Genomic DNA, 14,321 nt, shown 5'->3' with positions numbered 1-14,321 from the left:
AAAGCGTATAATATTATAGAATGTAATTATTACGTTCTATTATTATCATTGTTGATTTAGTGTATCTGTCTTCCACCCATCACCACCCACACCTTCAGGGCAAAAGGGTTCAATGGGTTTCACGCGATCTTCGGAAGCCGTTTGCGCATGGCGTCTTTAACAACGTGTAAAATATAATATACTCAGCAGCAGCAGCAGTGTGCTTGTAAGTGCGCACAATTGGCACTTATTCGCGGTAGCTTCGGAGTTAATCGTTCGTTTTATAATTTTATATAGTATCATATAAAGGATGATTCCACACTCGTCCACTGCCATTTTTTTCCTCCGATTTTACGTAATTTATTCAAATTCAAATACATAGATTTTGTTAGACCATTCATGAAACGTCCCGCGTTGGTGGGCTTGCAGCCAGTTTCTTCTATATTGTTTTTTTTAAACTAGTCAGGACCTCCAGTTTTTACTGTAAGCGAGAATCTTCGTTTTTACTGTAAATTATATCGAACAACTGAACAAGACGTGAATTTGTGGACCCAATGACATACAACTCTAAGTATTTGAAAATATGGTTGGTTCAAATTACAAAAATCAGAATTTTAATGTTCCCATAATTGTATATATAATTGACCCTAGTGGTATACGAGAGTTGAGTGGGTACATGAGGATATAATATAGTAGTGATGTATAGTGTTATTTTCGTACTTCTGTTGTTCAAGTTTAAATAAATAAAATCGATGTAGGTAATACTTGTGCGATTTCTAGGAGTCTGTAAAAAAAAGTAGATACAGTCCTGGAAACGATTTATCTTGGTGATGTTAGAGTAACCATGAAAAACATGAAGGTTTATGCAGTTTATTGTGACGATTGTGTCGATTTGTGGATTTCAAAATCCGTGCGAGGTGCTTGAGTGATATTATTTTATAAGGAACCAAATATCTGGAAATTTTTTTTGTGTGGTTTTCGAATGGTCTATTTTACCGTTTAGTTTTGGGACTGAGATTCATGTAGATATAAAATATATATTCGTCATTTAAATAAATATGATATAAGCACCCAACTAAATCAAACGGTTTTCGTACAATTTCGATTCCCAGTTTGTCAAAATAAGACTCAGTGGTTATTTGTAGTTATACACGCACGCACACAATTTTTCGGTTTTATTTTATCTTCGATAGAGACCAGAAGACTTCAGATGCACATCGCGAGGTGTTCAAACAAGGGATCGGAACCGAACCTAAAAGAACCGGTTCTGGAAACAGAACCTTGAAAATATTAAGAACCAGAACTGGAACCGAAACCTTTATTTTAATAAATTAAGTACCGGAACCGAACCGAAATTTTTAAATTAAATACCTAGGGTCTTTTACATTCAAAAATAAAATAGTTTTATCTATCATAATTTATTAATTTCATAGTATAACTGTTATGTGTATAAACTATGATCATATGAGTATTCTAATATTTCTCATACTATTATTTAAATCCACATTCCGGATAGGTAGGTATTTATAATTTTAAAATCACTATAGATTTCGGTACCTAAATTATCTGGAACCAGTACCAAAATTATTTGGAACCGATACCTTTATTTTTTTGCACTGAACCAAAATAATTATTTTATTTTTAAAATAGTACCGGAATAGATACCGATAAATTCTAAAGGTTCCAATATAGGCTCATATGCCGTATATGCTCACATTATTGGCGCTGTAATACAAGCTATATCGTCTATCGAGACTCAAGACATCGTTACTATTAGTAGGTATTTAATAAAAACTTTATTTATGTTTTGATTATGTATTTACTTCAAACATATACTATCTATAAAATCTTAACTTTTTACATTTAAAGAAAATAGATGAAAAATCATAGTAACTAATAATTAAATAATATTATTTTTATTGTTGTATTCATCGTATATTAGTTTGATAATAATTAGAATAACACTCACCACCCCTACAAGTCTACAAAAAAAAAACTTCCATTTTTATATTAAGTCGTAATTTAGATAATTATACAATTTACGTCAATAAACTATTTAATATAATAGTATAATATAATATAATTTTATATAATTAATATAATTAAACCATAAAAACTTATAACTAACTTTATCAGAATGTTTTTAATTATATAACAAAGAAAAACAATTAAAATATTATACTTTTAAAAGAAAGTTTGAGTAAATAAATAAAATAGTACCTATAGTTTATATGTTTTCAACTTAAAAACTTTTTTTCATTTATAGCTATTTTGGTACCTAGTACCTACAGACCAACTAATTATAATTTAATGCATTTATTGATACAAATCTATTTTGTATGATAAGTGATGATAACGAATAGAGTAATTATTATTTCTGGCACCGATATTTGATTACATATAATTATTAATTATACATAATTTATGTGTAACCCGAAATCCCGTATCATATCTCCGTTGAATATTATATTATACGTATACAACGATCTCTACGTATTTAAATATATAGGTATATAATAGAATTTAACTCCGTCTATATATTCGCACACATAACTGTATAACAGTTATAATCATATTATTTTTGATGATCCCCTTTTACAATACTACGACTTACACACGCACACACACACACACACACACACACACACACACACAACACTGAGCGGGGTGTTTATTACGCTCGTACCATAAGGCTGCCGTTGTAGAATATATATTATAACCGAACACGAGTGAATTGTGTATAGAACTGAGCAGCGGCGCTCTACTCTCTCATTGTCCCGAAGGGATTCCGCCCCATCACGTCGTCGTAATAATATGTTTATATATATATACGAACACCCACACCCACACGCACACGCGCACACCTTATGAATATTAAAATTGTATTTTGTATCTTCTGCCGCCTCCTATCATCCCCTGCACGTATCGCAGTATAATAATATACCGACCGGGGCGCACAATGTTCCCCGCCCGATGATGGATCATTAACCCGCTTGGTAATTGGCTATGCAAATATTAAAAACAACATTCCGGCGTCGTAATTATCGCAGTTTTATATAAACAAAATGAAATTAAGCCCAGGCGGAATACATTTTAACGTCTGTTGCTACTGCAGGAGCCTGCAACGCCGCGGCCCTCTCTATATAAAACTAATAAACGAGACCGGGTATTTCATTTTTATTTCTCATCCCCCCACGGCCCCACCCGTAATAATATCGCGATGAAACATTATTATTATTATTATTATCATCCAACGTTGCACTATATTGTTATAAAATAATATACTCGTATATATATTATTATACCGGTCCTTTAATTATACGATAAACGCGCCGTTTTATCGGCACGGCGTATAATAATGATATAACAATATAATTATTGCATAATACGTTTATACGTTGTACTAAATTCTAACCTATTATATATTTATTCACATTTATTCACATTATTGTAGTTTATATAAAAATAAATAATAATAACGTGCTCTTAATTTGTTCTGTTTAAATAAATAAGCACTAAGCACTGTTCGTTTTATATTATTATTATAATAGACATAAGTATATTAATAAATTATAATATAATTTAACGATTTCAATACTTAAATGATAGGTTCTTATAATTAATTAATTTAGGAAATAGAAATTAAATAAATGTAAGTGCAATTAATAGGCAATAATAGCATATTCTAGCCTTCATGGTTTAGACTTAATAGCTAAATATCTATAATTATTATTATTTATTAAAATAATTTTATTTAAAAAAAAATGCAATTCAATACTAATATAATATAATGAACATTAGCAATATATTAATAATATATTATATTATAAAGTTTGTATATATTTTTATTAGTTATCTACCTATATTTAATATATTAAATACCTATATATGACTAATGTTTAAACGATTTATATTAATATTAAAATCAAAAATAATAATTCTAAGGAATTTATTCAAAAAATTCTTATTTGACAATTTTATCTTTATTCACAACAATCTATACAGCAGTGTGGTTTAAAATTAAAATTACATTTTATCAGTTATGTAAAAATTTAAATTTTATGAAACATAAGCGCAAATAGGCTCTGCATTTTTTTTTTAGTTTTTTGGGGCTAGGGTATTTCGAAAACTATAGTTTTCTGATATATTAACCCATAATTTTTGTTTAGGGCTTGACCTCTTCCTAGCTTCCATATTTATACCTATGTTGATCGACTTTGATAAAATAAAGAAAACCAATAACGATACTGATAAAACTCACTTAGGTAGTTAGGTATAAAAATGATGAAACACGTCAGTAATGTTGTGTAGAATATCACTTGTTTTTATTTCATGAAAATAACAACCCAGACAATATAACAATAATATTATTCATGATTATTATCTATATATATAAGAATCTAACTTGATTTTGGAGACGAATGAAACCGGTTTGTTTGTTTATTTATTATTATTATTAATTATTTATTTATTTGTTTGTTTGCACTTGCATTTTTCCATTTGAAATATATATTATTCATTGAACAAATAATTTATTGTTACATTTTTTTTTTACCTTATCGCTATTCTATAATAAAAATAATAAATTTACCACTCCAGTGGTTGAATTCAAAATGTAGGATATATAATTTTCAGAAATTAGCAATAACAATAACTACAATATGTAATTATATTATATTATTTGTATAGCCAAAAAATAGTCATTTGTTTTTGAATTAAATTATAAAAAAATAATTTCTCCCGGAGGAAGGTCGGGCAGCTAGTGTTATAATAATATTATTAAACGAAAAATTGCTGTCTGGGAAGACAGTAGGGATACAATTTATTTATTTAAAAATTATAACCTCTACTAATTATTAAGAGTTAATGTAACTTATTTTGTTATGTTAAATTTTACAGGGATGCACTTCTCTGTGTTCTAAATATTTAGTAAAAAAATAAAAACAACATAAATCGACAATTGTTACAAAATAAAATACTGATACTGCTCTGAATCTAAAATGTTGTAGATAATTAATGTGACATAATGAATTGTAGTCAACTTATTATTATAATATACACAGTAAATTATTTATTAGCAGACTTATATTTTTCCAATCAATATTTAAAATTTTACCACAAATGTTAGGTAACCAAATTGGTCGTCATAATTATTTTTGATATCGTTATAGGTAGAGCATTAAATATTTAACTTTTTTTTAAAACAAAATCTTAACTCTTAAATAGGTATCATCATAAATATATACATATTAATATATAATTCGATACTGTATAATATTTAATATATACTGATATTGTTTCATTATATTATCATTAAAAATAAATTACATGGTGAACATTATTGGATGACCAGCGCCTTAAAATTATAAGAATACTTATAATATACAACCGTCAATATTGTTAATTGTATAGTATAGACTATATCGAATCAAGTGAATGTTTTCTACGCTGCTTTAAAAACATAAAAACCCACAATATAAAATTATTGTAATTGAATTTGCTGTCACATTGTTGATGGATATTAGTTATTAAAGTTAATGCAATTTGAACCCTTGAAAAGTAAAAAATATTCTAACAAGTAATGATTTAAAAACTCTGGGTAAATTTTAGAAGACCAAGGTCGCAAATTACCTTAATCCTATAGTAAGCCGAATACGTAGTGCATACACTGAAGTTTCAAACAAACAAATTTAACATGCACACATCCACGTGGGGAAAAGTAGCACTAAGCTACAAAACGCATGTTTGGTATTTGCAGGACTGGATTAAGGCGTGAGCAGTGTAGGCTGCATGGATTTTGGGGTACTTACCGACGTTCTGATCAGGGACTGAAACCTCACCGAAAAGAACCCGTTTTGGAACCGGAACCCTTTGAATATTGGGAACCGAAACCTCGACGAAACACAATTAATTTTAATACCGGAACCGATATTTTTACTTTACAATTTTTTTTACATAAATATAAAACCAAGTAACAATTTTTTTATTCTTTAAGACCCGAAACCTTAATTTTAGTTTTTTGGGAACCGAACCGAAACTGGAACCGAAACCGTAAAAATCATCAAGGTTCCAGTTCCTGGTTCTGACCACGATGTTATATAGTATTATTATCTGAAATCTGAATATTACCTAAACTAAAACTGGTATCACGCATTGTGCTGATGTCATTGATCAACACGTTTTGTCACTCAATCTTAGATTATTAGAAAATCGCGTTTATTTTTAAATTATTTATTTCCATTGAACCAGTCGTGCACGGACTCCGGGCTAACAAGCCTCTGAATTTCGAAAAAAATCCCATTGGTTAAACTTTCGGCATTTTAACAGTAAACTCGAAATTAACTCGATGAATATGTAACTCCAACTGACCAATTAGTTGTCAAAATCAGTCGTTTATAAGTTATATTATTATAATAATTTAGAAAGCGCTGTAATGACTAAAATAATCAGATAACTAATCACCACATATAATAATATAATATGATATTATGTTATGTTCTTAGTTTTTACCAAAGTACTCAAATTCAATTTAGACAATTAAATTTAATGTGCAATTCATACAATCGTGTAGTTGTAGATTGTTAATTATAATTTTACAATTATTTTTATTTCTAATTTTAGATTCTGAGCGGAGCAAGGAAGCTATAGTGGTTATAGAAAGATGTTTTGTTTTTCCTCTAAACAAAATTTCTACCGAAAGGAATGTTTAGATTTCAACATATTGTAGTATCTTATCTTTAAGGGATCAACTAGTATTATATACAATTAATAGTAACTTATCAATACATATTCATGATTCATACATTTTCTTTCGTCCACTTAGAATCGTTTTTTATCGAATACTTCTCCACCTCTCCGCACTTACCCGCTTTTTTAATATTAAATTTATCGCTGGACTTTTTTTTATAAGTCACTAGACTTACCAAGGTGATTTATTAACAATTCTTATAAATTACTTATATAGAATAAAATTTAACGTGGTCATCGCATTATTGCTTTAGTTTTTATTCTGATGTTTTTTTTCTCATGTGGAAATTTCTTTTCATGACATTTTTCGACTTCCAACGCCGTGAACCCAAGTAATTGAATCAAACCGAAAGTCTACAGCCGTCCCTAATCGTCAAGATATAATTTTTTAACTTGTTTTTACACAGAAAATGGACTTATGGATAAGATCAATAAATCCAAAATATTATTTTATTATTTATTCAAGTTGTAATGGTGGGTTACAATTTGAAAAATAAAAATAAAAATACAATTTATTTTTAATTATTAACAAAATAATTTCACTAATGGCTAGCTTAATAGGGGCACAAAACTGTAGAACTTATGTGTTTTCAGTCAAAATGTTGGTGTTGGTAAAAGAGAATATCCAGGAAAATTTGTACTACAAAAATTTGATAACTGGAAGAGTTAATTTGCTGAAAAAAGATACTTAAAACTTCATTCTGATAGTGATTACAATAAAATAATATGTCAATATCGTCTCGACTATTTTTTGGCAGTCAAATCAAAAAATTATTTTGTAGTTGCGTCAATGCTTATATGTGTTTAAATATAATAAATTATACGCGATTGAAAATAGATAAGAGATTCACAATTTGGAACCAAATTTATATTTTTAATTGTATTTACTTATATAGTTACAATAGAGCGTGAGAGTATATATAATATGTTTACAAGATTATTCATCAAACAGCATGCTCGCCCTAATTTTTTCCTTTAATAACTAAAAGATTTATTCGACCTCGGAGTCTCGGAATTTTTAAATTAACTTAAAAACTATATTGTCAAATTCTTGAAATCGTTTGAATTACCTACTTAAGAAGTGTTCTCGTCGATACAAAATGTTGTCTTAAATGAGAACGCCCGGGATGATGTATCCGTTCAAAATGTATGTATCTACCCGCTTGGTTAATTCAAAATTCGAACGAGTAGTTTCTCAATTAAGCATTTAAATGTTTATACTTAGGATAATATTACTTAAAAATGGTTTTACAAAGATATAATTTATATATATATATGTAATATTGTATATTATATAGTATTTATTCTACTTGGATAATTTTACAAACTACACAATATAATTTATTAGATTAATATTAATTTCTAAAATTGCCATATCATCATAGCCCCCATATTTTCCATAGCCATTGTCATAGTCTTATTTTTCTTATTACATAAAGTTCAATAACTCGAAATACAAAAGTTTGTATCTTCACAGATCACTCCTCAAGTAGTACAAAAAGTCTCATAAACTTGAAAATATGGTCTTTAAGCATCTATATTTAAAAATACTAAAAATCATATTTCGGATAACTCCATTTATAGTGAAGGCAAAAATAGCTGAGCATACTTGGACATTCACTCTGTCTAATATATTACGCATAAATGTTTTTATTCCGTTATAACTTAATAAGCCAATTAGGTACCCTAGGACATTCGAATGCAATACTGACTGTCAAGATGATTATAACTAGGTACGTTTCATGTCATATGTTTCGATTATGTTTACTACAGTCTACAGTATGTCAACATTTACAATTTCCACAGTACTTACCTAGTTGTAGGCATTCAAAGTTATTTACCTGCAATATATGTGGTTTGTAAGATCGTTACGATCGCCGATAAACTAAATCCAAGCTCATGTTGCGCAGACGACGCAAAGGTAATATTATTAGATATTATATATATGTATATACTAACCCGTGTCCTATATACATACATGTTTATTGTATTTGTAATTTGTATAATATACCTACGGTTCATCTATTTATATATCAACGTATTTACACTTATACGCCTACCTATAGTAATGTGATATGATAATATGATATTATTATATCCAACTACGTTTTCGGTTATTTAAACGTGCGCGGGCGTGTGCGTGTGTGCGCACAATATTTCTATGCTCGCGTGTACCCCATGTGTGCAATAATAATATATACTCATAGTATGCACGGTTTGCGGGTGTTAGAGGAGCTCTCGTATAATGTATATGTATATTGTGTACATATGATATTATTGGAGAAACGATCGGGTAAGTGGCGGGCGCGGAGGTGATTGAGGAGGAGGTGGAAGAGGTGGATGACGCTGAGGTGGTGAGGGCAAATGAAATACTCATGAAAACAATCTGAACGACAACCATTATTCACGCCGTTAAATCCTTAATATCGTTGCTATTAGTTTGCGCCCTGCCGCCGTCGCGGATATAACGACGATTCCGACTCCGTGGTGGAGGAATGATAGGCGAGTTCGCGGGGAGGGAGCGCCGGTTGGAATGCGGGTGGGCGCGCGCGAAACACACCCCAGTCGCCAGGAACCACGCCCTCCCCCTTGATATGCCTCTCTCCATCCCCAAACACCACAACTTGCAGAGAACGGATGACGGGCGTCGTATAATCGTAGTCACTGAGGAAATCAATTTCGCGCGCGTATATACTGGTCGGAAAGGGGGGAGGGCGTGTGTACGGTGCTAAAATGGGAGTGGACCAATCGCCAGAGGGATGAACGCCGTCGCTGCCGCCGCCACTGCCACCGACTTGACGGAGGGAGGGACGCGGCGATAGTATCCTCGAGGGGCCCATGAGTCTCATTTCACAGCGCGATAATATACCTTATTATAACGCATTCGCGCTCGCCGCCGCCTTATACACGCATACATAGGGAACGTAATGTAGCAATGCGTTTTATGTGTGGACGTAGATTCACGGGCGCACGCGCGAAGGGACGAAGATAGAGAGATTGAGCAGGGGTGGAGAGTTAGAGAGGGTGAGAGACGGGGTAGACAGTCGGACCAGATATATCGTCGTCAGCCAAACCGGAAAGGACGTTCAATATTAAAAACCGATTTATACTCTCCTCCGCCCCCACCTAGGGTCCACGTTTACTATAAGCCCGTCGTCTCCGGCCATCCGCCCCTTCGCGCGCCGCGCCTACCGCCGGCCTATCTGCCGCTCTACCACCGCCTCCGATTCCACGGCCGATCGTTTTTCCGACACGCGTCACGACGGATCTTTTTGTCGTCCACGCGAACCTACACGCGCACACACGCGAGCACACGCGACAGTCCGCACATACACGCGACACGCTCGACGCCACCGCCGCAGAAGCTGCAGTCTGGTAAACGCCGTTGCCGGTCGCCAATATTATTGTTGTTGATTGGTTGCCGCGAAACTTATCCGCCGCTACCACCGTCTAGTGTTACTGTTCCGACGCCGATTATAAGGTGAGTTGGTATACCGGTATACGATATTACATCTATTATAGGTTACCAGGTTGGTATAAACGCATGTTGAGCCACGACGATTTTGTTTTGCGAGTGACCCATCACATAGCGATTATGGGTTACCGGGCGTCAAGAGAATAAGGCCTTTTGAATAGGTTTTCTTGGTAGGCATGCACATAGAATATAGATTACAAGCTATATGTAAGTACGCGAAAGTCGATAACAAGTAATTTTTATCTGGATATAATATGTTATATATATTTTTAAACATTAGTAGGTAGGTAAGTAAATATTTATCCGTAAATTATAAAAGATGCGGAGGTCCAGTCTGAGTGGCATATTGTGAAAAACTTGTTTCTCATATTCATAATAGCATTTCTAAGCAAAAGGAAAAATTACCGAAAAATCGCGGAATGTTTTTGATAAAATGAAAGTAAACTCTTGCAGGTTTTGTTAAAATATCAGCAAGCATGGTTAATGGTTATAACTTATAACTGAGCACCTATCATTCGGAATTATTTTGATTGATTTGAAATAATTTAATGTCTAAGAAAATGTCTTGTTGGTTGATGGTTGATATATGCGAATATAAATTTGTGCAGAACCGACAGAACATATTAAATATACGAGTAATTCACTAATAATCGAATACATGTATTTCTACAACTTGCAAGTTTTGTTCGCATTATTCCAGATCGAAATTCTAAATTATGAAACCCACTTTCCTTTGCAGCAGCGATACACTTCTCCTTAACTTATATTGCTACTGAAACTGTATTATTATTTATTTTATTCCCAAATGGGAAAAAAGATTTATGCAATTTTTTTGTGGAAAAATTTAAGAAAAAATTTAATAAATAATATCCAACGTGTTTTCTATCACATTTTTTTCAGTTTAATTTTTAAGTTTATACCGACTTTTCAAATTTGAAAATGACAGGTTTCAATGATCTAAATCTAAATGTACAATACCTACCTACCATAACTTTTAGTTAAAATGTTTTCAATGTTATCCAAATGTACCTATGAGCCATAATATGTATTAAAACAATAAAATCTAACAAAATATTCAATTTAACCATCTAATATTGTGTCACATGAAAATAACAAATTTTTAATTTCAATAAATTTACATTAGGTATTACATTTTTACATTAACTATAAATTAAACATTTTTAATAGCTGATACTTGTTTCGGTTACACACTAGATATAGCTAAAATGCAATTTATTGACATTTGCCAATTTATGAGTCCAATATAATAAATAATAATATTGATTAGTGATTAGTGAATATAAATAATATATTCACTAATCACTAATCGTTATTTAATTCGAATTACTATACAAAATACTATTGAACCCATACATATTATTATAAATAATTATAATATACATTAAGAATGTAATGTTATAATATAATATATATTTAATTTTTTAATCTTATAAGTCTATAATAGGTAAATAAAAATATTAATAGGTATACAAATATACGATCGTAACTTGCATATTATTTTTATTTAACGATACAAACTTTATTACATTTTTATAAAAAAACTGTTTGTATTTTAAACTATGGTTAAAAATTGAATCAATATTTAATCATTCAAAAAATTAGAACTCAATTTTTTTCAATTTAAAGAACCGTGTAGCCAGAACTAAAATAATTTAAAACGTAATTAAATTCAGTTTTTATATATTATTAAAATAATTATTCAATTATCAATGGTTACTAAAAATACAAATTTGATAATTTAAGTAAGAGTTAAGTCCTATTTAATACATTTTATTTATGTACCTACTAAAATATTTCAAAACCAATACTATTTCACTTAAAAATAAAAAATAATTTACATAGCGGAAGCACAAGAATATTGTCAACATAATAATATTATAAATTCGATACGTAATTGAATATTTGCATATTATATTTTTTTAATAGTATATTTTTTTTAATTCACTTTTAACATAACTATACTGTAGAGATCATATTTTTATATGAGTTAATATTAAATGAATAAATAATTATAAATTAATATTCAAAAAAATACCAAACATTAAAACATGTAAAAAAAACTACCAATATTTTGTTCTATCTATACCAGATTATTATACAAAATACAATATTAATTTTACATCTAACTGAAATATTTATTTCTATAGTTAAAATATATACATAAGTAGGCATCATAGTTATATAATAGATTATACTATATAGCCAACATATTAATATTATAATATATTGAAAGTACCTAATGTTTATTTCTTATTTTATAAAATACATAACTAGGGCGTAGGTACTTTAAATTTAAATTTAAATTTTACTGTTATTGAACAGAAGTAGTAGAGTATTTTTTATAGAGGTACCACGATAACTTACTCTCCAATTATTAATTATATAATAGGCAACAATATAAATAACCACATTTTTACATCGGTGTAACTATGATTAGTATGAATCAAATTTGGGGCATTATCTTTACCTATTCTAATAATATTATAGTTAATACCATTGCATACTTATAGCTACATTTTAATTTATTATTATTTAAGAAGTGAACATAATTTTTTGTTAAACGTTTAATTAGAAGCTTAGTCTAAGGAATTATAACAATATGAACTTTTTCTATATTATATATATTTTTTTTTGAAATATCATACTTAGGTATATATTGTAACCTATTTTTAATCACAAATGTGCCTATTGGCTCATTACATATAAATAATTCAATAAATAAGTTAGATGAAAATTTAAAATATTGTGTTAATAAATATGAATATAAATAGTAAATATTATAGTGGGAAAATGTAATACATTATCTAGTGCTGGGTGAATAATGAAATGTATTATTTAATAACTTATAAAATATATTAATTCCTATATCTAATAGTAAAAAATATATGTGTCTTTCGTCTTGTTTATCGTTATAAATAAATAGAATAGGTAAATAATGAAATATTGCATCTATACGCTATACAGTATATATATTATTATATGCACTTTTAATATATTCAACATTGATAAGTTGTAGCCTACCATAGTAATAATTAGTCATTCCCATTAAAAGATTTCAACATTAACATATAATATATGTTTTTAAATTATCTATAAAAATATTTGTATATACATTACAGCATTAAATCATAATAAATTACATATAATAATAATGTTCTTAACATTAACTGATTAAACACATTTTATGGGTAATAAAGTGATTTATTAAGAAATAAAAACAGTTATAAATATTTATATAAATATTATATTACATGCATAATGCATATATATATATATATATCTAAATTTTAACTAACCCTACAAATACTGAATCTATTGAAAACCAATAATTAATACAATTGGTTTATCAAAAATAATATTCAGATCTTATTATAAATTACTGATTTATTATAGTTTTCTGGAAATGCATAGGTATAGCCATATATGTACTGCATTTTAAATATAAATACTTTTAAATTTCCGATTGATAGAGAGGTGAGTAAAAATATTTTATAATTTTATTTAGATTTTATTTTTGCGCTAAAAAGTGATAAAACTTTAACCAAAAAAAAATACATAATAGTCATAGTACATTATACACTTAATAACTTAAAAAGATCTCACTGATTATAGTCCAAAATATAAAAAATATATATATTATAAGTACCTATTTATTTCTGATAATTCTGTGTAATGGGGGAACAATCCACTTTATCATTAATTATTATGAGGATAATAATTTTAATATTATGTCTCTAGGATCCCGTCTTACATCCAGCCATTCCATACATCTCAACCAGCTGCTCGTACATTTCAATCTGATCCTCTTTCTAGATTTTCCTCATCTTTCTTGACTGCATCTTCCATTCTTCCCACATAATTCTCAGTTTTTCAATGAGTCTTTTTCAGGTTCTTTTTGGGTTCTGTACTGAGTAATGGGTTTTAGTTTCTCCCAGGCGTGGATCTAGAAATGAAAAAAGGGGGGGCTAAAGTACAAAAAAATGTATTTAATTACTTATTTTTTGAAATATCTTAAGTACTGAAGTTCTAGTCTAAGGATCTAAAAGTAATATTTTATTATAATATATAATATATAAGTATATACACGTCCAAAGGGGGG

At 29.5% G+C, this 14,321-nt stretch overlaps 1 protein-coding gene across 1 annotated transcript in view; it reads left to right on the top strand.

The window, feature by feature from the left end:
* The first annotated feature begins 9,449 nt into the window (after positions 1-9,449).
* Positions 9,450-14,321, top strand: part of LOC100164575 (segmentation protein even-skipped-like) — a 14,823-nt gene continuing 9,951 nt past the window's right edge. Inside the window, exon 1 of the mRNA XM_003241144.3 lies at positions 9,450-10,207. The gene's annotated coding sequence lies outside the window, so the exon portion shown is untranslated. The remainder of the gene's footprint in view (positions 10,208-14,321) is intronic.

This window comes from Acyrthosiphon pisum, chromosome X (assembly GCF_005508785.2).
Source record: "Acyrthosiphon pisum isolate AL4f chromosome X, pea_aphid_22Mar2018_4r6ur, whole genome shotgun sequence".
NCBI lineage: Eukaryota > Metazoa > Arthropoda > Insecta > Hemiptera > Aphididae > Acyrthosiphon > Acyrthosiphon pisum.
This window is presented reverse-complemented; position numbering and strand designations above follow the sequence as displayed.